The sequence below is a fragment of the Muntiacus reevesi genome, chromosome 19 (assembly GCF_963930625.1).
Source record: "Muntiacus reevesi chromosome 19, mMunRee1.1, whole genome shotgun sequence".
In the NCBI taxonomy this organism is placed as follows: domain Eukaryota; kingdom Metazoa; phylum Chordata; class Mammalia; order Artiodactyla; family Cervidae; genus Muntiacus; species Muntiacus reevesi.
The window spans coordinates 5,668,157-5,693,852 of record NC_089267.1 but is presented as its reverse complement, the minus strand read 5'-3'; positions in this window follow the sequence as shown (position 1 = coordinate 5,693,852).

Below are 25,696 nucleotides of genomic sequence, written 5' to 3'. Positions count from 1 at the left end.
AAGGCAGAGGAACCAGAGATCAAACTGCCAACATCCGTCGGATCATAGAAAACCAAGAGAATTCCAGAAAGAAAAAAATAAAATTAATTCTGCTTCATTGACTACACTAAATACTTTGACTATGTGGATCACAACAAACTGTGGAAAATTCTTAAAGAGATGGGAATACCAGACTACCTGGCCTGCCTCCTGAGAAATCTGTATTCAGGTCAAGAAGCAATGGTTAGAACTGGACATGGAGCAATGGTCTGGTTCAAAATTGAGAAAGAAGTACATAAAGGCTGTATATTACCACCCTGCTTATTTAACTTCTATGCAGAGTACATTATGTGAAATGCCAGACTGGATAAAACTCAAACTGTATCAAGATTGCTGGGGGAAATATCAATAATATGCAGATGACACCACCCTTATGGCAGAAAGCGAAGAGGAACTGAAGAGTCTTGTAATGAAAGTGAAAAAGGAGAATGAAAAAGCTGGTTTAAAATTCAACGTTCAAAAAACAATGATCTTGGCATCTGGTCCCATCACTTCATGGCAAGTAGATGGGGAAACAATGGAAACAGTGACAGACTTTAATTTTTGGGCTCCAAAATCACTACAGATGGTGACTGAAGCCGTGAAATTAAAAGATGGTTACTACTTGGAAGAAAAGCTATGACCAACCTACATAGCACATTAAAAAGCAGAGACATTACTTTGCTGACAAAGGTCCATCTAGTCAAAGCTATGGTTATTCCAGTAGTCATGTATGGATGTGAGAGTTGGAATATAAAGAAAGCTGAGCACTGAAGAATTCATGCTTTGAACTATGGAGTTGGAGAAGACCCTTGAGAGTCCCTTGGACAACAAGGAGATCAAGCCAGTCAATTCAAAAGGAAATCAGTCCTGAATATTCACTGGAAAGACTAATGCTGAATCTGAAACTCCAATACTTTGGCTACCTAATGTGAAGAACTGACTCATTTGTAAGGACCCTGATGCTGGAAAGATTGAAGACAGGAGGAGAGGGGGATGACAGTGGACGAGATGGTTGGATGGCATCACTAACGCAATGGATGTGAGTTTAAGCATGTTCTGGGAGTTGGTGATGGACAGGGAGGCCTGGAGCTCTGCAGGTCCATAGAGTCACAAAGAGTAGAACACAACTGAGTGACTGAACTGACTTGATCTGTGATTTTCCTCTATCACAATGCAGTGGTGCCTAGTTACTCAGTCATGTCTGACTCTGTGACCTTTTAGACTGGAGCTTGCTAGGCTCCTCCACCTGTGGAATTTTTCAGGCAGGAATACTGGAGTAGGTTGCCACCTACCTTCTCCAGGAGATCTTTCCTACCCAAGGATTGAACCTACATCTCCTGCATTTCAGGAGAATTCTTTACTCACTGAGGATTTGAACACAGGTCTCTTGCATTGCAAGCAGATTCTTTACCATTTGAGTCATCAAGGAAGACCATCACAAAGTACTCTGTCCAAATCAAATCCCTAGTCATAATTAAAATATTTGAATCTGAATCCATTTATTAAAGTCAAAATTTTAAAAAAGTTTTCTCTGATTTAAAGAAAATTTAAAACAATAACAAGAGTATATAGTGTAGTATTGGTTGGAAAATAAACCTATTTTGAATTGGTGTATAGCATATAGTATACACTGCACTTTTAATGAATCCACTTTGGCTTTATAAGTTAAAATATATATATAATTTAGGAACCAAGAAATAATACTTGTGGAAGAAATGTTTTAAAATGTCATTTAACATCAGCCCTTCCATTTGTGCCATCAAATTTATCAAAGAAATATAGAAAACAAAACAAAACATGTAAGCTAATAAAAACGAGGGACCACAATGAAGGAAATGCAAATTATTTGTAATTGAAACAAAAATTTTTGGAAGATTTGAGCCAGTAATATGGAAAAGTAATCTAATTAGGTAAATGAATGACTAGCCTGAAAATGTAAGTACAGAAAACTAACAAGCCTAGGATAACATTCTCTGACAGCTAGGATGAACGTTGTAAGTTGCGAGTACATTTGGTATCTTTGATTCCACTTTTCTTAATTGTTTATTATATAAATTTATTTCAATTTCAAAATTAATTTGATGGGAGTGCTGCATTTGGCAGAGCTTTGATGAACTAATTTACTGCGCTTCGTACTATTTCAGGCATTGTTTTATTCATGGAAGAAAATCATGGGGTTAATTTCCTGCTAGCACCAATGTGAGTAGTGTGGGCTCTTACCAGTTTGCCCAGATGTATCAAAGAGGAAAAAGTGTAGCTTTGAAGCAGTCAGCACTCAAACATCAAAAATAGAGTTAGACTATTTATTATAATTCACCCCCAGTGTTTGACTGATGAGTGAAATGAGCCATATTTCATTTAATTGAATTTAAACTTCTTTATATAAGTCTATATGGTACTCTGTGAGGCTGCTTGCCTGAAACTAGGAAGGCAGGGAAATATTCTATCTAATGCCAGTTTTCTGTATTTTGAGAAATGGAATGTGTTCTTCAGTCACTGCCAATAATATCTGAAACTCCAAAGAGGATAAGAAGTATCTTGGTTTACCCCATGTTATGGCCTTAGCATGTATGGAGACATGTGTTACCTAGATTTATATTTTGGGTATGTGAGGCAAGGAATTCCCATAGTTTATCATCCCACAAAGGGATGACCAGAGGAACCAGAGATCAAATTGCCAACATCTGTTGGATCATGGAAAGAGCAAGAGAGTTCCAGAAGAACATCTGTTTCTGCTTTATTGACTATGCCAAAGACTGACTGTGTGGATCACCACAAACTGTGGAAAATTCTGAACGATATGGGAATACCAGACCACCTGACCACCTGCCTCTTGAGAAACCTGTATGCAGGTCAGGAAGCAACAGTTAGAACTGGACATAGAACAACAGACAGGTTCCAAATAGGAAAAGGAGTGCGTCAAGGCTGTATATTGTCACCCTGCTTATTTAACTTCTATGTAGAGTACATCATGAGGAATGCCAGGCTGGATGAAGCACAAGCTGGAATCAAGATTGCCAGGAGAAATATCGATAACCTCAGATATGCAAATGACACCACTCGTATGGCATAAAGTGAAGAACTAAAGAGCCTCTTGATGAAGGTGAAAGAGGAGAGTGAAAAAGTTGGCTTAAAGCTGAACATTCAGAAAACTAAGATCATGGCATCTGGTCCCATCACTTCATAGCAAATAGGTGGAGAAACAGTGGAAACAGTGGCTGACTTTATTTTTGGGGGCTCCAAAATCACTGCAGGTGGTGACTGCAGCCATGAAATTAAAAGACACTTGTTCCTTGGAAGAAAAGTTAAGACCAACCTAGCTAGCATATTAAAAAGCAGAGACATTACTTTGCCAACAAAGGTCCATCTAATCAAGGCTATGGTTTTTCCAGAGGTCAGGTATGGATGTGAGAGTTGGACTATAAAGAAAGCTGAGGACAGAAGAATTGATGCTTTTGAGCTGTGGTGTTGGAGAAGACTCTTGAGAGTCTCTTGGTCTGCAAAGATATCCAACCAGTCCATTCTAAAGGAAATCAGTCCTGGGTGTTCATTGAAAGAACTGATGCTGAAGCTAAAACTCCAATACTCTGGCCACCTGATGCAAAGAGCTGACTCATTTGAAAAGACCCTGATGCTGGAAAAGATTGAGGTTGGGAGGAGAAGAGGACGACACAGGATGAGATGGTTGGATGGCATCACTGACTCAATGGGCATGAGCTTAAGTAAACTCTGGGAATTGGTGATGGACAGGGAGGCTTGGCATGCTGTGGTCCATGGGATCACAAAGAGTCAGACACGACTGAGTGACTGAACTGAACTGAACTGAAAAGAGATGACCTTTCATTAAATCATTCCTTCCATTGTTGATACTAGACCGCCAGACTACTAGAATAGCCAAAATTGTCTAAAGTATGCAGAATGGGCAGCTTACTGGCAAGGCATCCAGTGCTAAGGTGGCTTCTAAAGGTTGCAAACTTTTGCTGACCCTTGGTTTCTGTTCTTTATCAGGGACTTCCTATAACTTTCCACTGAGTTCTACCATTTGTGGGTTGTCAGATAAAGGTATGTTGTGAGCATGTGAACGTGATGGCCAACTATCTGTTTAAACAGACTGCAAACAAAGCACATTAGCTAAATATGTGACTGATAAGTGCTGAGCAGTTACCAATTGGATGGAGTCAGTAACATGAATAGCATTGGATTTGAGGGATCTTCGTGGATACGATGGGGCTTCTCAGGTGGCAATAGTGTTAAAGAACCCACCTGCCAATACAAGAGATGTAAGAGACATGGGTTCAATCCCTAGGTTGGAGAGACCCCCCCCCCCCCCCGGAGGAGGGCATGGCAATCCACCCTAGTAGTTTTGCCTGGAGAATACCTTGGACAGAGGAGCCTGGCAGGCTACTGTCCATAAAGTTGCAAACCATTGAACACAACTGAAGCAAATATATGATAAACATGTAAATAGATGCAGGCTAGTGATCACAGCATAGTTCTTGAACTAATTATATTCATAAATTCAAGTATCGTATAAAGTAATGATTTTTCCATGAAATAATTGTGTTACTAATATAGCTGCTTCAGCTTCTTGGTAATACAGCTAAGTCCTAAGAAACACAATATCCAATACCACAGAGTTATATTTAAATGGCAAACTCATAAAAAAAAAAAAAAAGGATGAAATGTAGATGAACAGGTGACTGGATGGTAATGCTCAATATGCATGAATCTTCCTAAAATTATGTGTGCTATCTGTACAACTCATTTCTGCCATTTTATTTTAAGAAAATAATCAACATTAGTAAAATTACAGTTATTACATATTTTGGCAAGCAGAAATAAGAGGACCCGTGGAGGGTCTGAAACAAAGTTGAGGGTTGTGGTGAGGTTCACAGATGAATGAACATTGGTGATATGTGTTCATATTACTTGTTTATCCTAGAAGACTACATTGGAACATCACAGAAATAACATCACAAAATAAGACTATGTGGCAAAAATGTCCCCTTAAAATAGTCAGCATTCTCAAAACGATCACATGAAGACATTGTGTTCTTAATTCAGTGTTCTTGTTTGGCAGATTTCCTTCATAGTAGGATTTGACTCAGAGGCTGATACCAACAGTTTTGTTTTTGGGGGACTCTGCAGATCCGATTCAAAAATTTGAAGGGAGACAAAGCAACAGATAATGCCATAGTTGTTCTGCAGTTGGCCTTTGGAAAGCAGTGAAAGAAAGTACACTTATCACTCACGAATTTCATTTTAATTGCTACTGCCTGTTGTTTTTCATTGTTTTATATCACCAACAAGAAAACATAAGTCATTATTCTTTATCCTCAAATCATTCCAAAATGCCTAAGATAGTATTCAGAAATAATTTTCACAGTATGGGTGACACTTAGTTCAACAAAACTGTAAACAAGTTTGTTTTTCTAAGAAAATAAAATACTGTGTTTTCAACTAAGGAAGACTGAAAATTATTTTAAAAGACCAATTTCTCAAACCTGTAGAGTATCCAACAGTGGATAAACTAGAATTATATGTCATATTTCTAATTCATCTGTTTTCTACTGGGCTATGCTTTTTTAGGAAGTTACAAATGAAGTTTGAAGATGTTGAGACTTTTAGGTATTATCAAAAGGATTTAAGATAAAAAATAAACATAAACAACTAATGATCTGAGGACAGAAAGTTCAAAACCACTAGATAAAAAGAGGAGCTTGTCACAAATTGTAATGTATCATACTAAGTAGGCTTATGGAATGTGTCACAATGAATCTTTTAGTTCTTTCTGCTTTTGTAGGTATGGTATCTAAATTCACAATTCAACTAAAAATGATATTTTCTAAATTCATCTTAGCTCAGCCATTCCTAATCTTCTGCTACAATACTCTTTCAGTCTAAACACAAGAGACACATATCATTTAATCATCTTAATTCTGTGGCAGACATTATTTTCTTTTAGAAAAGATATTACTTATAATCCTTTTATAAAATGTTCTTTGGGTTTTTTGAACTAGTGGATTGAAATGGAAAGTTGGTCAATAATCTGGCTATTCAGCTCAAAATTCAAAACAGAAATAGATATTTATTGTGTACCTATTAAATGCCAGGGCTTGTACTAGTTCTAAAGTTTCAAAGTAAAAACTTTTATTCAATTTGTTTGTTCAGAGCTTACAAGAAATAGACAATCAAACAAAGAAATAAAATACAGCAGAATGTGGAGTGAAGGTGAGTTTAGTAGACATTCTATGTATTGGGAGAAAGAACAGTATCAGTGGATCTTAATAGAAGTTTTGATGGCTGAACTATATTTTGAAGAATGGTTAGAAATTTGCCCATCAACGAAGTAGAGAAGGACATTACAAGAAAATAACATATTGTGTATAAAATGCAGCAGCAATGAAATAGCATAGTTTATTTGAAATACTAAAAAATTTAACATTTATTATTATTATTATTATTATCAGACTCTATTGGTCACTTGTTGCAATACAATCCCTCCTTCTTCATAGCTGGTAGAGGTGTATTTACTTAAGCTTTTTTTTTTTTTTTTTTTTTCTGGTGTTCTTTTTATAACTATCTGTTTTCTCAGAAAGGGGAGTCCTGTCCATCTCCACTAGTACACAAACACAACACTATTTATTTATTAATAATTTTCCCTTTTTTTCTTACTACTAAGACAATCTCAATTCCCAGACCTTTTTCAGTTAAGTGATGATATAATAATGAAGAAAAAAATCTGACTTCATATTCATTTGTTTTACTTTAACCTTTGCATCATATTGATTTTTCTACATGTTAAAGAATGTCTCCTACAACTTGCAATATACACGATAGCCCATTCTCAGGGTTTTGACCTTTCAGGGTGTACTTTTTCCTTCATGTAGAGACAAAAAGTGGCAGAGAATGACATTTGTCTTGTTGAAGGTTTGCTCCTGTACTGTCACCTGGACAGCTGCAAGAACAAGGGATTCTGACACCGAGAAATTTGTAACGACAAACCACACCTCTTCCACTTTTAGCATAATAGAAACCTGAATTCTAACTTGTGCAAAATGTTTCTTTGGGACACTAGGCCACCATCACCTCGGTGTACTGACTTCCCCAAAAATGTCACTATTTCTTGATGTCCAAAAATTGTCACTAGCCTATCTGAATTTCTTGGCCTGTCATGCTGTGACAATGTAAGTTTGGACTCAGTCATGAGGCTACTTAGTTACTCTGAAAGACACTCTGGTTCTCCTAGTAGGCTCACAGGAAGGCACATGCCAGTTGCTTTGCTCTGAGTGAGTCATGTGACCAGTGATGGTCCCTGATGTCCAACACCTCAAAGCCTGAACTTAAAAACTCCCAGGTGATTCTCCATCTATTGCTGATACACAATATCAAGGGCCCAGATCTCTAACTAACAACTTTGTGCAAAGCTGCCCAACCAAAAATGACAACACACTTGTATATAATAACAGCAACAACAAAAAGAAAAGAGAAAAATCACAAATGTTTACTTTGCTGAGTCAGTGAGGCTTCTCGATTTATTTTTGCTTTCAAGAGCTAGTGCCGCTTACTGGGCTTTTACATAAGTCTCCATTTTATATTGCCTATGGTGACCTGAAAGGATCACAGGATATAGGATTTATATATATATAGGATATATATATATATATCATGTATTTATAGGTTTATATATATATATATAAAATCATAGGATATAGCTTATAGGATATAGATTTCAATCTAGTTCCCAGAGTAAAGTCACATATATAGGCAGGGCAATACTTGGGTCAAGTTGTAGATTAGATGAGGTCTGAGATTATTTTTAGCAGTTACCTGGACTATGAAAGTGAAAGTTAGTTGCATAGTAGTGTCCAACTCTTTGAGATCCCATGAACTATAGCTTTCCTTGTTCTTCTGTCCATGGAATTCTCCAGGCAAGAGACCTGGAATGGTTTGCCATTTCCTTCTCTAGGGTTTCTTTCCAACCTAGGGGTCAAACCCAGGTTTCCTGCACTGCAAGCAGATTCCTTCACAACTAAGCCACTAGGAACTGAGCCTCCTAGAATATCAGTACCCATGAAACAGGAAGAATGTGTCCTGTTCTGAGAAGTACACACCCATTCTGGGAAGTCAGGAAGAACCTGAGGCTGTCACCACTGTCAAAATCAACAACCATAAATGCAAAACTAAAAGAGAGAGAATAGAAAAAGAAAGAATGGTTGGTCTTTACTTTGTACTTGGCACCACACTAGGTATTTATTTGACCACACATGTTGTTTAATTTTTATAAAAACTTAAGATGTAGAAAATATTATGGCTAATTTCTTTATAGAAAAAGGACATGGAATTCATTTGGTACTATTAAATAACTTTGCCAAGTCATAATTGTGAAAAAATTCCTAAAATAACTGAATATAATGCTATGTTGCTAAAGAGAAAGTGCTAAAAGCATTCACTGGACACAGAAATGACTGGGTTCATATGTTCTTGCTTTAGAAGTGATAATACTCTGTGCATTCGATAGGGCTTGCCTGTTTACAAACTGCTTTCATAAAATTGATCTCATTTAATAATTAAAAAACATTTTGAAGCTGATAATATCTTCCTGATAATGATGAGGAAACAACGGCTTAGAAAAATCATAGAGGTCATGAGCTACAGAGAACAAGGAGCTAGGACATTCTGATTATTATCCCAGGCACATTCTCTTAGCCCACCCTATGTTTAGTATGAATTGGTGAAGTTTTTGTATTAGGTACCAATGCATTTGGGTTTTAGCCTTATCTGTTCCTCAACATCATATAACTTAAAAAAAAAAAAAGACGAAGCTTCTCCACACTGTAGTTTTGTCATCTCTATATTTCCCTTCACCCCACATGTCTTTGTTTCTAATACAAGCTTAGATAGTGGGCACTGATAATGTCTCAAATAATTAGCTCTCTCCTACATCAGTGGCACTTAAACTTCGTCTCCCTAATCCAAGTTGAATAATCAGGTGGCAGTTTTAGACAGGGTCAATGAGGGAATTATTTTGATACTAGATTTTGTTTTGGAGTCACTCATCACATTCCCTTCTGCATTAAAAACAGCTCTGCTTGTGGAAAATAGCACATAAAGGAGAGACAGTGTGCGTTGATTCATATTTTATAGGATTTGAAAACTATGGGGTTCTCTTCTAAAGCGCCAATGATGTAACAACTCATGACATGGTTAGCAGTGAGCAGACGTGGCTGTCACTGCTATGATAATTTATTAGCCTCCCTTTTTGGATAAGAAGGATGATGAGCTAATACAGGAGCAGGAGGAAATCTGCAAGTCATCGCCCTGCAGCTGGGGCTCAGCCTGTCACAAGTCTCCATGGAGTTTTTACAGTAATAAATCTATACTGATTAATTAATTAGGCTGCCCATTGCTCCTCTCCTTCAGGAGCAAAAGGATAAAATAAGAGTCTGAAATTCACCGTTCCTCAGACAGAAAACTATTATCCATTGTGCTTCGATTCGTCTCTCCACTTTCATTCAGTCATCATTATTGGGTGCCTTCTGTGCCACAGGCAGAGTGCTAGTTGGTAGGAATACACAGGTGAATAATATCTGACCTCTGCATGCCTTCTAGTGAGAAGAAAAATGAAGAAACACATAGCTGTTGTAGCTCATTGAGGAAAGGGTTAATGGAAAATGAAGCGGCATGTGGTTTGTTCTTGTGGAAGCACAGAGGAAAAACTAACTATAGTTTTGTCTAATTCAGACACAACTGATAATGGGATGCATAAAATGGGACAACGGGGATTGTAAATATGAATTGCAACTTATTGATTTAGCACTTGTCACAGGAGAATGTCCTTCTCTGGATGCCACTAGGGCAGAACAGCAGTGTGCTGGGAGGCTGCATACCTTGCATCTTCCCGGTTAGACTTTGAGGTGTAAGGCAGCTGACCAGCAGCATCAGAGTGTTTAGGAACCTATCCTTCACTCACTCGTTCATTCATCTATTCATTTGTTTGCAAGCCTCTAGAATAAACTGAACATATCATAAATGCTACAAAAATCTACAGTCATAATATATCATAAGTGTAATTTTAAAGTTTCATTTATTCCCAATGAAGGCCATAAGAAGCAGGATTGAGGGAGAAAAAAAAGAGAGACTTGACATGTGCGTGAGAGCATAGAAAACACTCATCCTTTCACTCCCATTCCAAATTGAAGAGATGCTTCTTCCAGGCTGTGTTAGTCTGCTGAGGAACAAGCTGGCTAAACTGTTCCATCTCCGATCAACACACCCACTTTGTAGATTAAGCCGGTGCCTCAGCGAAGCCATTGCCTGTGCTAGAAGAATTCAGCCCAGCTTGTGGCTAGTTCACCCTGCAGAGAGCCCATTTCTTTTGCTCAGATTGAACTCGGCTGTACCATTGCAAATCACAACATCTAAATGGTTCTCTCAGCTAACGTTGTTCCCAAGCTCTGCCTCAACAGAGCTTTCACTTAGTCGTTTATCTGAAAATCTTGTAGAGTACAAAAAAAGATGTTTTCAGTATCCTTTAATGGTGTCATATCCCTCACCCTTCTGAGCTGTCACTTGTGAAACAATTCAGCACCAGGTGTGCTTCCTCTCGGGCACGTGCTTCCAGGGCTGCTGTGTCAGCATCTAAAAACTCCCAGGTGACTGTTTCAAAATCTGCACCCGAGTTGCACTTTCTGGATGAGCACACGTTCATCTTCATGGAAGGACTCAGACTCCTTTGGGTTTCAGCTATGCTTGTTTGGTTGGAGAACCATGAGTGAGAGAAGAGATGAAGATAACTCTCAGCACCTTTAATATGAACACATGCCAAAATCCCTTCAAATAAAGCAGAGCTAAAATGCTCCGGTTTCCACCCTGAGAAGGGACCACATCACCAACTCTTCTCACAGTCGTCGTGAGCACCTTTATGTTTGAGGATCTGTTGGCGCTGCTGCTGTTACTCACTTAGCATGTGAGAGAGAGGAGCAAGTAAATGGTTGGTGGGTCATCAGCTCTGCCTTACAAACTGCAGTTTTGTTTTGTTTTTGTAGATACTGACATTTTTAAGGATTATTGCTACTATCTGCCAGCACACCTGTACGCTTTTTATCCTGTCTGACTTTTTAATCTCTTTCTTTAATAAGTACAGGCTTTCCAGAAAAGCTAGCTATAAGGGACATCATATGTTCTCAGTGGATCCTATTATATAGTCAAGAGGTGTATTTGTAGCAAATACAATGAAATGACATCTTTTAGAAAGAAGAAGAACATGCCTGTAACTCTTGACCTGGGCATTACAACCTGCAGGCAGCATTATATGAATCAGAATTTAAAATATAGATATTTTGTCTTTTTTCCCCATTTTTATTATTTTTGTTAGAACTTTCCTAACTCTGAAATTTTATTTTGAAATTAGCTCTCTGCAACAGGGATTTATATAGCCTGTGAAGTATAAGCTTTTTAATTTTTTTCTAAACTTTAATATGGCTCACTTTAAACACAAAATTAAATTTTCTTCTCACAATTTTTGGAAAGCACAATTTTATTTTAGTTGCTATATCTTTTACCATATCCAGAGTTTATTGAATTCAAAATTTCTTGTTTTTCATATTTCACCATCTTTAAAATAAATTTTGATGACATAGGTGGGTCTATAGTGAGTTCTTATGGCTTATAGTTACCAGTTAGTTCTCATGAGTTTCAAGTGTGATAAGATGTATAATACACAAGCCCACGTTAAGATGTACCCAAATATACATTTTTTTTAAACTTATGCTGAAAACTTCCAAGTTGCTTGAGCCATAGCATGTTCTTGAAAAGTTGAGGAAGCAATACCATCAATTAATGACCCATGATGTCAAGGACACTATTTTAATGAGTATCTCCACTTCATTTTCTGAAATCCCAAGCTATACCTCTTTTCACACTTACCTTACAACTACTCAAAGAAGCCGTGTGCGAGGAAAGGCTCAGCCATGGGACTTTATCAGTAATTGGTTAAATATACAGATCTGTGCAGAAATGTCTAAGAAAGTGGATATCTCACAGTTTTAGAAATAAAGGATGAACTCTCTGAAGTAAAATAACGAATAAGTATGTTAAGAAATTAAAGTTTCTCTGAGTAGTAAAATAGTCCTAAGCAAATAACATGATCATTCCAATATACATGGTTTGTGGGTATGGAGCATAGTAGCATGCAGGCAAGAGTCAGAGAAGATTGTACAACCAGACCAATGGAATTGGACGGTCTAGAAAAGTCCAGCTTAGAGATTACTTTGAATCACTGAATTTACTAATGAATGGTGATTGTATCAGCATAAAGAATGCATCCACTTGGGTGTCTACATATGCTTCATATTCCATTAAATACTTGAAAAAGTATTACTACATAATACATTTTAAAAGCCTCTTTTGATCATTCAAAAGTGCTAATTACAATTTTTTTCATAAATGTTTAAATCAAAGTGTCCAAAGCACAGCAGATAAAAATCATTACAATTTTATAGCATAATTGTGTTTAAACAAGACTTTGTTTGGTTCTGTATTTTACATTACAAAAGCATCTGGTTACTATAATCTAATAAGTAATTTAAGAAATTTACTTAAAAGGCCATCTGTATTACTCTCATTATAAATATAAGATTTGATTTCAAATGTATGTCAGCCAAAATATATGACCAGTTCTAATGACATGTTCTGATAATTGATACTTGAACATAAGAATACTTTCCAGCATATGAAAATGCAATTGCTGTAACATACATGGCAATATAAGACTTCAAATTTTATATGACAGAATGATTGAGCATAATTAGATGTTAACTTATACCTAAGTTTTATTTAACCCTTTTGTTAAATGAAAATTAAAATAATGGAGTTTTAACTCCCTAAACTCAGCCTTGAGAACAAAATGTTTTATAAATATCCTGGACAGTCAAATATTAAAAGGAAAACTGATAGTCAGCTTTTAGAAGTGGAAAATTTATCAAGCAAAAAGAACCTTTTTATCCAACCAAAGTATATGCACTATTCCAGAGTAAGGACACACCGAACTCCTTGATTTGCAATGATAAACATGCCAAATGTTGCCATTTGTCTTGAGTAATTTATATTAAAGTTAATGGGAACCAAGCATCTGAAAACCAACATTTGTCATTTTATACAAATGTCTGGGAAATTTTCATTATACTTAATCTTCATGCTGTTCAGTTATAGGATTTTTTTTTCTTTCCAATTTACTAGCCAGATAAATGAGAGAGGATTACCTCTACTGGAAATTTAACTGAGAATGATTTGGCTCTCTGATATTACCGAATAACACCCTGCAAGAAGTTAATGCTCTTCTGAAAACCACAGTTGTGAGAAATTACACCCATGAATTCAGTATAAAAAATCATAGAAAAGGGATGAGTCTGATTATGAAATTATGTGTGTATGTGCAATGTAATTCAAACAGAGGGGAAAAAAGAAGCACATCCGTTTAAGAATGGTTTCTGCTCTATCACTATTCATATACATGGTGCTTGCATGAGTGCTCAGTGGCTTCAGTCATGTCCAACTCTTTGCTACACCACAGACTGTTGCTCACGAGGGTCCTCTGTCCATGGGATTCTCCAGGTAAGAATACTGGAGTGGGTTGCCATTTCTTTCGCCAGGGGATCTTCCTGACCCAGCAATCAAACCTGGGTCTCCTGAATTGCAGGTGGATTCTTTACCAAGCCACCTGGAAAGCCCCCATATACATGGTTTATGAACCTTAATTTTGAAAATAAAAAACCTGAAATACACTACTTCAATATGAATTGCCCCAGTATGATTATCACTACAGGGCTTTAATCTACATTAGCTTTTACCAGAAGAAGCAATTTAATTTTAGTGTTGAGAGCATTCTACCAGGAGTTCATCACCACCAAAGCTATCACAGCTTGAGAAGGAAATCCAAAATGGTAGACTAACCATTACTCTTTTTTTGTTCTCTGAAGTATGTTAAATATCACCCTCTGAGTATGTTAAATATACTCCATGAAAGGTCACAATTAATTTCTATAGCACAATTATATAATGTTTTTTTTTTCCCCTCTCAACGACAACTACAAAACTGTATTTCTAGATTTTACTTCAGGTATTTTGTGTTAGGGAATCAGGGAGTGTATCCCAGGGGTTTATTTGCTTAAAAGCATTGTTAGATTATGGAGGATTAGGTTGCCCTCAACAAGTCTACTTCTTTTTTTCTAGAGTTGCTGCTGCACTTCAGCTGCAGCTTTGCAGCTGTTGTGGCTTCCATTTCCTGCTGATCATAGGCCAAATTTTGGTCAAGGAACTACAGCCACCTGAGATCTTCATGAAACACACATCCAAGAGTCAGCAGAATTCTAACAGCCTTCAAAGTGGCTTGCTAATCTTCAGAAGTCTTATAGTCTCTGAGGCTTTTGTTACCCAGGTCCTTGGCTCTCAGTGGTCATCCCCCTGTCCTTAACTGTCCCTCACCTTCCACTCCATCAGGCCAACTCAACCCCATCCAGTATGACACTCACACAGAATGTGCATGAATTCAGCTCCATATGCAGAGAGGTCTGAGAACCCTGGGACTTTCTTACATTTGATGCACATCTACATCCACTGGTATCTGCCTCCTTTCTCTTGTCTCTCCTGTAACTGCTACCCAAACCCCTGACATCCTTCTGTAGATTTGGTACATTTTAATACATATTCTGAAAAGAAAGGAGATAGTAAATTGTATCTTCTGAAACAACTGCCTTTCAAAGTGTAGTTCCATGAAATATAATTCTTCCTGAGGACAGGAAGAATAGCTAATACCTTCCTTGGTGCTATCTATTAAGATGATTTCATTTTCTTGTTGCTGTTAGCAAGTTAAACCACCATTACTAAACTTTTTGCCTAGAGTATGCTCACGTTGCTAACAGAAATATCAAGGATTCCTTAACAATTACAGCAGAAACATAACAGTTAATTCTTTCAGTGCATATTATTACTACCATGAATAAAAACAATGTTAGTCTTTCAAGCTAGAAACCCATTGTTTTCAAATGACTCCAGCCTCCGCTAATTCACTGAACAAGGCTTTCAGAATGCCTCATACATGGCTCATGTTATATTAGGCCTTGGAGATTTGGCAACAAAAATAAAGAGACACAAGTGTGGGAGTGAAAAATGAAAAGCAAAATAGCAAACTATATGTTATGTTTCATTTTAGAGCATGGGAGAAAAATAAGCTTAGAAATCCATAGGTTGGAATAAAATTAGAGTAGGGTTGTAATTTTAAATAGGCTGGTCTTGAAATGTCTCAATCAACACTAGATGAGGATAGAGGAAAATTTCCTCCTCCTACCACAGGTCTTGAAGCAACACAAGACTGCTACTGGGGAATGAGAAGCTTGTGCAGACTCCCCCCACCCCATGGTCCAGGCAGACAGGAATCACTGAAAGCTGAGGATGTAGGTCTAAGAAAGGCTAAGGGAAACCCCCCTCAAAACCATCCTAATTAGAAGGCAGCAGTATTTCACTACTAGAAGAATTTGAAGGCTGTGGTGGCCTAAAGGTAAAAACGTCAGCAAAAAAAAAAAAAGAAAAGAAAAAAGAAAAGCTCAACTACTTACTAGATTGACACAAACCTGAATGATGAAAGAAACCTAGTTCTTTCCACACATAAATCTCTTGATTTCAGTGTCTACTGTTCATCCTACAATGCTACTTTTAATTTTTAAAAGCCCATACAAAAGACTACCTTAAATCAGACTCAGAGATATCTAGATTTGGAACTAGCAAAGAGGAAATGTAAAACACTACAAGGAATGTACTCAATTATTTGTAATAACTATAAGTGGAAAGGAACATTTAAAAATTATTTTTAAAATATTATATGTTTAGAAATGTAATGCTAGATGTAGAAAATATGCCTGAAGAGTTGGAGGATTTTATTAGAAATGATGAAACTATAAAGAAGCAAATGAAAATTCTAGAAGCAAAAATAAAATATGAAGTAATCAAAATTTCCTTCAGTACGTCCATCAGTAGAGGAATGAACAAAATGGTAAGCTAGGAGATAGGTCAATAGAAATTGCCGGAAATGGAAACATACATGGTAGAAGAGTGAAAGTGCAACAAACAAAATATTAAAATAGCAATAACTGGCCAGAGTATCCCCAAAACCTATAACCTAACAGTAAGGAAAATTTCAAACAGTGTACAAAAGAGAGAGAGAATGGTAGACCTAATATTAGGACAGAAAATGGTGAGATTTTTGCAAAAAAAATAATAAAAGATACCAATCTACAGATTCAAAAAACTGAAGGTTCATCTAGCCTGTGTTGTTAACACAGGCAAGATGAATATTCCCTTAAATTGTAACTTGACATGTTACAAACTGCTAAAAAGCAAAGTTAAAAAAAAAGAGAAACAACTTTAAAGGCAAGAGAAAAATAAAGAGAAAAGACATTTTACACACACAAAAAAAATAAAGACAAGAATCATAATATATTTCTCTTTAGAAAGTATATAAGACTTAAGATAATAGTGCAATATACTTAAAGTATATTGCAGGGGAAACGTGTCAATCTAGGGAAAAATGTATATTTCAAACACAATGACCAAAAGAATGCAGTTTCAAACAATAAATCTGAGAGAATACATAGCCAGGATTCTTACATCACACAAATTGTAAACCAGTTTCTTCAGAGAAAAGGGCTGTGATAAAGAAAATCATTTGTATCTACACAAAGACATGGAGAAGGCTGGAAATAAAAGAAAAATAGACATTGTCTCCTTTTTTTCACTCACTCAGTTATAATTGGCTATTTAAAGCAAAAAAAAAAAAAAAATGGTTGAAATAAACCATACAGGGCTTATAAAATATGAAAATAAAAGAGAGGGCAAAAACAACACAAGTGTAAGGAGGGAAGAATTGAAAATATGATTCTAATGAAACAATGGCATTTGCAACTACATGTATGGAAATAGAGATTATCTTAAAATTGCAGTGAGTCAAGAAGAAAAAAACAAATAATATATGATATAACTAATATGTGGAATCTAAAATATGACACAAATGAGTGTGTTAGATATTCAGTTATATCTGATTCTTTTGTAGCCCTCCAGGGATTACAGAGAGTTACAGTCCTCCAAACTGTAGCCCTCTGACTCCTCTGTCCATGGAGTTCTCTAGGTAAAAATCCTGGAGTGTGTTGCTATTGCCTTCTCCAGGGGATCTTCCAGAACCTGGGATTGAAAACCAGGGTCTCCTGCACTGCAGGCAGATTCTTTATCAACTGAGCTACCAGGTAAGCCCGAAATGAACTTACCTACAAAACAGAAAGGCAAAATGGTTGTCTGAGGAAGCCTTGCAAGTAGTGAGAAAAGAAAAGAAGCTAAATGCAAAGAAAAGGAAAGATATATACATCTGAATGCAGAGTTCCAAAGAAAAGCAAGGAGAGATAAGAAAGCCTTCCTCAGTGATCAATGCAAAGAAATAGAGGGAAATAATAGAATGGGAAAGACTAGAGATCTCAAGAAAATTAGAGATATCAAGGGACCATTTCATGCAAAGATGGGCACAATAAAAGACAGAAATGGTATGGACCTAACAGAAGCAGAACATATTATCAAAGAGGTGGCAAGGATACACAGAAGAGCTATGCAAAAATGATCTTCACAAACAAGATAACCACGATGGTGTGATCACTTACCTAGAGCCAGACATCCTGGAAAACGAAGTCAAGTGAGCCTTAGGAAGCATCATTACAAACAAAGCTAGTGGAAATTATGGAATTCCGGCTGAGCTATTTCAAGTTAAAAGATGATGCTGTTAAATTTCTGCACTCAATATATCAGCAAATTTGGAAAACACAGCAGTGGCCACAGGATTGGAAAAGGTCAGTTTTTTTTCCAATCCCAATGAAAAACAATGACTAAGAATGTTCAAACTACTGCACAAATGCACTCAAATCACATGCTAGCAAAGTAATGCTTAAAATTCTCCAAGTAAGGCTTCAGCAGTATGTGAACTGAGAACTTTGTGATGCTCAAGTTGGATTTAGAAAAGCCAGAGAGAGGAACAAGAGATCAAATTGACAACATCTGTTAAATCATAGAAAAAGCAAGAGAGTTCTGGATAAACATCTACTTTTGCTTTATTGACTACACCAAAGTCTTTGACTGTGTAGATCACAACAAACTGTGATAAATTCTTCAAGAGAGAAAAAAAAAAATTATTCAAGAGATTGGAATACCAAACCACTTTTCCTGCCTCCTGAGAAATTTGTCTGCAGGTCAAGAAGCAACAGTTGAAACCAGACATGGAACAACAGACTGGTTCCAAATTGGGAAAGGAGTATGTCAAATCTGTATATTGTTATTTTGCTTATTTAACTTCTATGCAGAGTACAACATGTGAAATGCCAGGCTGGATGAAGCACAAACTGGAATTAAGCTTGCTGGGAGATATATCACCAAACACACAAATGCAGATGACACCACCCTTATGACAGAAAGTGCAGATAAACTGAAAGGCCTCTTCATGAAAGTGAAATAGGAGAGTGAAAAAACAGGCATAAAACTCAGCATTCAAAAAACAAAGTTTATGGCTTCCTGTCCCCTCACTATGTGGCAAATAGATTGCGAAATAATGGAAACCATGACAGGCTTTATTTTCTTGGGCTCCAAAATCTCTGCAGATGGTTATTAAAGCCATGGAATTAACAGACACTTGCTCCTTGGAAGAAAAACTATGATCAACCTAAACAGCATATTAAAAAGAAGAAACATTACTTTGCTGACAAAAGTCCACCTGGTAAAAACTGCAGTTTTTCCAGTAGTTAAGTATGGATGTGAGAGGTGGATCATAAAGAAAGCTGAAAGTTGAAAAACTGATGCTTTTGAACTATGGCATTGGAAAGGACTCTTGAGAGTCCCTTGGACTGTAAGGAGATCAAACCAGTCCATCTTAAAGGAAATCAGTCCTGAATATTCTATTGGAAGCACTGATGCTGAAGTGAAACTCCAATACTTTGGCCTCCTGATGCAAAGAACTGATTCATTGAAAAATATCGTGATGCTGGGAAAGACTGAAGGCAGGAGGAGACGGGGATGACAGAGGATGAGATTAGTTGGATGGCATCACCAACTCAATGTACATAAATTTGAGCAGGCTCCTGGAGTTTTTCATAGATAGGGAAACCTGGGGTACTGCAGTCCATGGGGTCACAAAGAGTCACACACAACTGAGTGACTGGACTGAACTGAACTAACAAAACAGAAACAGACTCACAGTCATAGAAAACAGACTTGTGGTTGACAAGAGGTGGTGGGGATGGTTTGGAAGTTTGGCATTAGCAGATGCTAATTATTTTGTATCAAATGGATAAAAAATAAGGTCTTTCAGGATAGCACAGATAACTATACTCAGTATCTTGTGATAAACTATAATTGAAAAGAATATGAAAATGAATTCATGTGTGTGTGTATGTGTGTGTGTGTGTGTGTGTGTGTTGGTGTGTGTTAGTTGCTCAGTCATGTCCAACTCTTTGTGACCGCATGGACTATTGCCCACCCAGCTCCTCTGTCCATGGAATTATCCAGGCAAGAATAATGGAGTGGGTTGCCTTTTCGTTCTCCAGTGGATCTGTCCAACCCAGGGATTGAACCCGGGTCTCCTGCATTGCAGGCAGATTGGGAAACTCCCATATGAGTATATTCATCTGAATCACTTTGCTATATAGTAGAAATTTAAACAAATTATAAGTCAACTATGTTTCAATAAAATAAATTAAGACCTATGATTCTAGAATAAAATGTGCTTGATCATATTTTTCCTCTACTCATTTTGAACTACAGGTAAGTTTGTAGGAAAAGAAAGTATGACTCTACTAGTTTAAATAAAGGGCTGTATTGAAGTAACTTCAGTTCAGTTCAGTTCAGTTCAGTCGCTCAGTCGTGTCCGACTCTTTGTGACCCCATGAATTGCAGCATGCAGGCCTCCCTGTCCATCATCAACTCCCGGAGTTTACTCAAACTCATGTCCATGGAGTCGGTGATGCCATCCAGCCATCTCATCCTCTGTCATCCCCTTCTCCTCCTGCTCCCAACCCCTCCCAGCATCAGGGTCTTTTCCAATGAGTACTCTTCGCCTGCGGTGGCCAAACTATTGGAGTTTCAGCTTCAGCATCAGCCTTCCAATGTACACCGAGGACTGATTTCCTTTGGGATGGACTGGTTGGATGTCCTTGCAGTCCAAGGGACTCTCAAGAGTCTTCTCCAACACCACAGTTCAAAAGCATCAATTCTTCGGTGCTCAGCCTTCTTCACAGTCCAACTCTCACATCCGTACATGACCAGTGGAAAAACCAAAGCCTTGACTAGATGCACCTTTGTTAGCAAAGTAATGTCTCTGCTTTTTAATATGCTAGCTAGGTTGGTCATAAGTTTCCTTCCAAAGAGTAAGCGTCTTTTAATTTCATGGCTGCAGTCACCATCTGCAGTGACTTTGAAGCCCCAGAATATAAAGTCTGACACTGTTTCCACTGGTTCCCTATCTATTTCCCATGAAGTGATGGGACCACATGCCATGATCTTAGTTTTCTCAATGTTGAGCTTTAAGCCAAATATTAACTCTCCTCTTTCACTTTCATCAAGAGGTGTTTTAGTTCCTCTTCACTTTCTGTCATGAGGGTGGTGTCATCTGCATATCTGAGGTTATTGATATTTCTCCTGGCAATCTTGATTCCAGCTTGTACCTCTTCCAACCCAGCATTTCTCATGATGTACTCTGCATATAAGTTAAATAAGCAGGGTGACAATATACAGCCTTGACATACTCCTTTGCCTATTTGGAACCAGTCTATTTTCCCATGTCCAGTTCTAACTGTTGCTTCCTGACCTACATATAGGTTTCTCAAGAGGCAGGTCAGGTGCGCTGGTATTCTGATCTCTTGAAGAATTTTCCACAGTTTATTGTGATCCACAGAGTCAAAGGCATTGGTATAGTCAATAAAGCAGAAACACATGTTTTTCTGGAATTCTCTTGCTTTTTCGATGACCCAGCAGATGTTGGCAATTTGATCTCTGGTTATCCTGCCTTTTCTGAAACCAACTTGAACATCCGGAATTTCAAGGTTCATGTACTGTTGAAACCTGGCTTGAAGAATTTTGAGCATTACTTTACTAGTGTGTGAGATGAGTGCAATTGTGCAGTAGTTTGAGCATTCTTTGGGATTGCCTTCCTTTGGGATTGGAATGAAAACGGACTTTTTCCAGTCCTGTGGCCACTGCTGAGTTTTCCAAATTTGCTGGCATATTGAGTGCAGCACTTTCACAGCATCATCTTTCAGGATTGGCAATAGCTCAACTGGAATTCCGTCACCTCCACTAGCTTTGTTCGTAGTGATGCTTTCTAAGGCCCACTTGACTTCACATTCCAGGATGTCTGGCTCTAGGTGAGTGATCACACCATTGTGATTATCTGGATCATGAAGATCTTTTTTGTACAGTTCTTCTGTGTTTTCTTGCCACCTCTTGTTAATATCTTCTGCTTCTGTTAGGTCCATAACATTTCTGTCCTTTACCGAGCCCATCTTTGAATGAAATGTTCCCTTGGTATCTCTAATTTTCTTGAAAAGATCTCTAGTCTTTCCCATTCTATTGTTTTCCTCTATTTCTTTGCATTGATCACTGAGGAAGGGTTTCTTATCTCTCCTTGCTATTCTTTGAAACCCTTAAGCTTTTATGACTTGGTAACACAGAGTTGTTTCTTTTCAGATGAGAATAGGGTTGTTCTTCAGGGCTGCTTACCTTTCGTGCAGTGACTCAGTGATGGATAATTTTCTTTTCGTCTCCTTGTGTGGCCAGAAAAGCAATTTACTTTTCCTTCTCTTCAAAAGTGATTAGTAACAACTTAAGAATAAGTAAAACAGTATGTAACATTAAGGACAAAAGTTTAGATATTTTTATCCACTGCCTTTAGAAAACACTGTGTTTTTTATACTTATCCATAATAAACTAGGTCTGTGTCTTATGCTTTTTGTTCTTAGAACATAATTACCCTTCAATTATTATTTTTTTCCTATCCTAGATATCACAGATGATTGTGGTTACGTGTGCGTGAGTGAATGTTTATTATATTCCAATGCCATACCCACAAGAATGAGATGTGGTAAGCCTGTTCCTTCTATATATTTATTAATTTATTGTTAATCAAAAGCTGAGCAGGATTTACTGATGTTCACATAATGGAACATTTCTAAGAAGTTGACTAACTGGATTCATTACATTGGAGACCACTTAACATATACTAACCAATAAGTTATTATGGAAGGTTAGTTTAGTTTTAAGCTTTGTAGGTGCTTTTGAGGAAATACATTGAATTTCAACTTTTTTAAAAAGTAAAAGACTTCCTTTTTGTCGTGTACTATTTAGAAAAAATGGAGGAAATTGTAGCAGAAAACTTGTATTGCCAAAGTTAGATAGTTTTGAGCATAGAATGTTTCAAAAGATGACTGAGGGAAGAAATAATAAAAATGTGGTGATTTAAGTATCATGGTATAGATTTAGTTTATATTTCTCTCATTAATAACTTTCAACCAATTCAAATGTTCCTAAAGATTTGCAATTCTTTTTATCACAGTAGAAAGAAATTCCCAGACTTTTAAATGATTTTGGAACATATTGACTGTTTCTTTAATTTAAAGATCCCTTCTTGTGATGTTCTCATTTGCCACCATGTGGATGTCTGGCAGAACAAGTAATTTTCATGAATTTATAATAACAGGGAAAAGTCAGAAATCATTTCAATGGCAAAAAATGGGTGCTTCACACTTAGAAATTTATCCTCTATCAATTATACTATAATTTACAGTAATTTGGCAATTAGTATTACCTTTTGTTGACATAAATTTCTTCACTAATTGTGCAGTCATACTTTTTAAGTGTCAGAAGAACCTAGCTCCACATTTTTCAGGCAAGCATTAAGATATTCTTTCCTATTCCATGAATGAATCTGAATGGGGAAAGACAATTTATATCAGACTTCTCAAAAAATATAATAATGGCAATTATTATAGGATATTTACTGATGGTCACATGAATAAAGAAGTATGAGGACTGTCATTCCTTCAACTCTCATTATTTAAAGCTTACTAACAATTGCTAAGCTCATAGATAAAGAAAGCATCATATAGCAAAAGATCACTATCTACAATATGATGCTTTCCTTGATGGAAAATTATATCAGGTAGAGTAAAAGTGATTTATGAAATGAAATGAAAATATGAGAACAGTCATATACCTAGTACTTGAATTTTTAATATCACTTAAAATATGCCTATATTTTATTCCCTTCAATTGCCAGGATTGGGGGAGCATCTCATGGTTTCATTTTTACCAAGACAAAGGTTCAAACAGGTAACATGATCCAAGGGTGCTTGATAAATAAATTAAGAATTTCCACACTAAACCAGAGATGTTTCCACATTTAGATTCAGAGCAACTTTTCCTTGATTATATCCCATACCCCCAATTTATGTTAGATAAATATATGACAGGTAAAATATACATATAGCTAAATTTAAAATTCAGATTAACAAATCCTTTTTTTAGTGTAAGCATGTTTTGAAGACTGTGTGGAATATGTGTGTGTATGTGTTTTGCTTTTCTGGAATGAAAATTTAATTAAACACTCTGTTTTATGCTTTTTTTTTTTTTTTTTTTTCCTTTGCTTGCTTAGTTTGGGCTACACCTGGTAACCTCAATTCAGTTCAGTTCAGTTGCTCAGTCATGTCCGACTCTTTGCAACCTCATGAATTGCAGCACACCAGACCTCCCTGTCCATCACCAACTCCCGGAGTTTACTCAAACTCATGTCCATCGAGTCGATGATGCCATCCAGCCATCTCATCCTCTGTCATCCCCTTCTCCTCCTACCCCCAATCCCTCCCAGCACCAGGGTCTTTTCCAATGAGTCAACTCTTTGCATCAGGTGGCCAAAGTATTGGAGTTTCAGCTTCAGCATCAGTCCTTCCAATGAATACCCAGGACTGATCTCCTTTAGGATGGACTGGTTGGATCTCCTTGCAGCCTGAGGGACTCTCAAGAGTCCTCTCTAACACCACAGTTCAAAAGCATTAATTTTTCAGTGCTCAGCTTTCTTCACAGTCCAACTCTCACATCCTTACATGACCACTCAAAAAACCATAGCCTTGACTAGACGGAGCTTTGTTGGCAAAGTAATGTCTCTACTTTTTAATATGCTATCTAGGTTGGCCTGGTAACCTAACTAGGTGGAAATATATAAAAGATTGAATGTTAATAAGCTGAGCAAGGGGCAACATATTTTAAAGGTTAACTGCCGGATGCAAAATAACATTTCCAAGAGTGGTAGAGACTTACTATATGCCTCTCATATACCCAAAGCACTCTAAACCTGATTAAGAACCAATAAAATTAATAACAAAGCAGATGAAGCCACCTCCAACAAACAATGAGCTTTAAAATCAATGGTCCATTTTTACTTTATTGATTTCCACTTTTGTCCAAGTAACATTAGTTCATTAGTGCCTTTTGTTGTTTTGCTCTGCAGAAACAGCACTAGACATATTGAGCTCACCTTGTGACCCTGCGGTGCTCTGGACATCGGTGACTCAGAGCTGGGCACAAAGGCAGGTGGCTTCAGTGTCAGCAGAGGAGGGCAAGGGCAAGGTGAACATTTAGATTACATTTATGGCCACACGTTTAAGAGACCAGACCTTGAAACTAGATGCAATGAGTTTATATCATGACTTTGCCACTTATAACTGTGTTCCCTCAAGCAAGTTATTAGTCTCTTTTTTAGGATTAGTTATTTGTCAATTTTGATTAATATTATAATTTTCACAGAATTTTTGTAAAGAAGAATGACTTAAAGTATGTAGTGCTTGCAATGGTAAGCATTATTATGCATTTGCTGTTGTTGCTTTTAAATTACTATAATTACTTATTTAGTATTTTAAGTGGCATTTTCTGTGGAGACAAAGGTGGCATTTAGGAAAATAATTTTATTATACAACTAATATAACCATAGAACTAGCCATAATGTGTACTTATGAAGATATCTACTCTTAATCAATGAAAATACATAGAAGGATTGTTTATGTATTAATATTTGGAATTCAGTAATTTTGTAACTTTCTAAAAAAAAAAAAAAAAGAGTCCAAATAACTGTTTCAAAATAGAGACAGAGAGGAATGATATAAGTAATATATGAATTGAATCAAATAACCCCATACTAGAATACTGTTGCTTTTTCTCATTCTGATCATTCAAACATAAAGGCTTGTACATGAGAACTACTAGCTACTTTTGTCTGATGTATCACCCTCTCATTCAGCCTATTCCTTCTTAAAGTATGTTTTCATCTTGTAGAAGAGAATTAATGCATTGTGCAGGTGATATAAATATTGCTGCTGTGACACAACAAAATTGCCCTCACTTGCCTAATTCAGATATGCATGGACTTCAGTTATTACAGCTTAAGTTCAGTAAAAGTTCTCTAACAACTAAGTTCAAATTTTACTAATCACTGTATACTAGTTGTGAGGAATTGCATAAAGCACAAACTTGCCTGCTTCAGTCCACTAAACACTAGGTCAGTAACAGATGCACTCATGATCAGTGGTCATTTCTCTCTAAATATGTC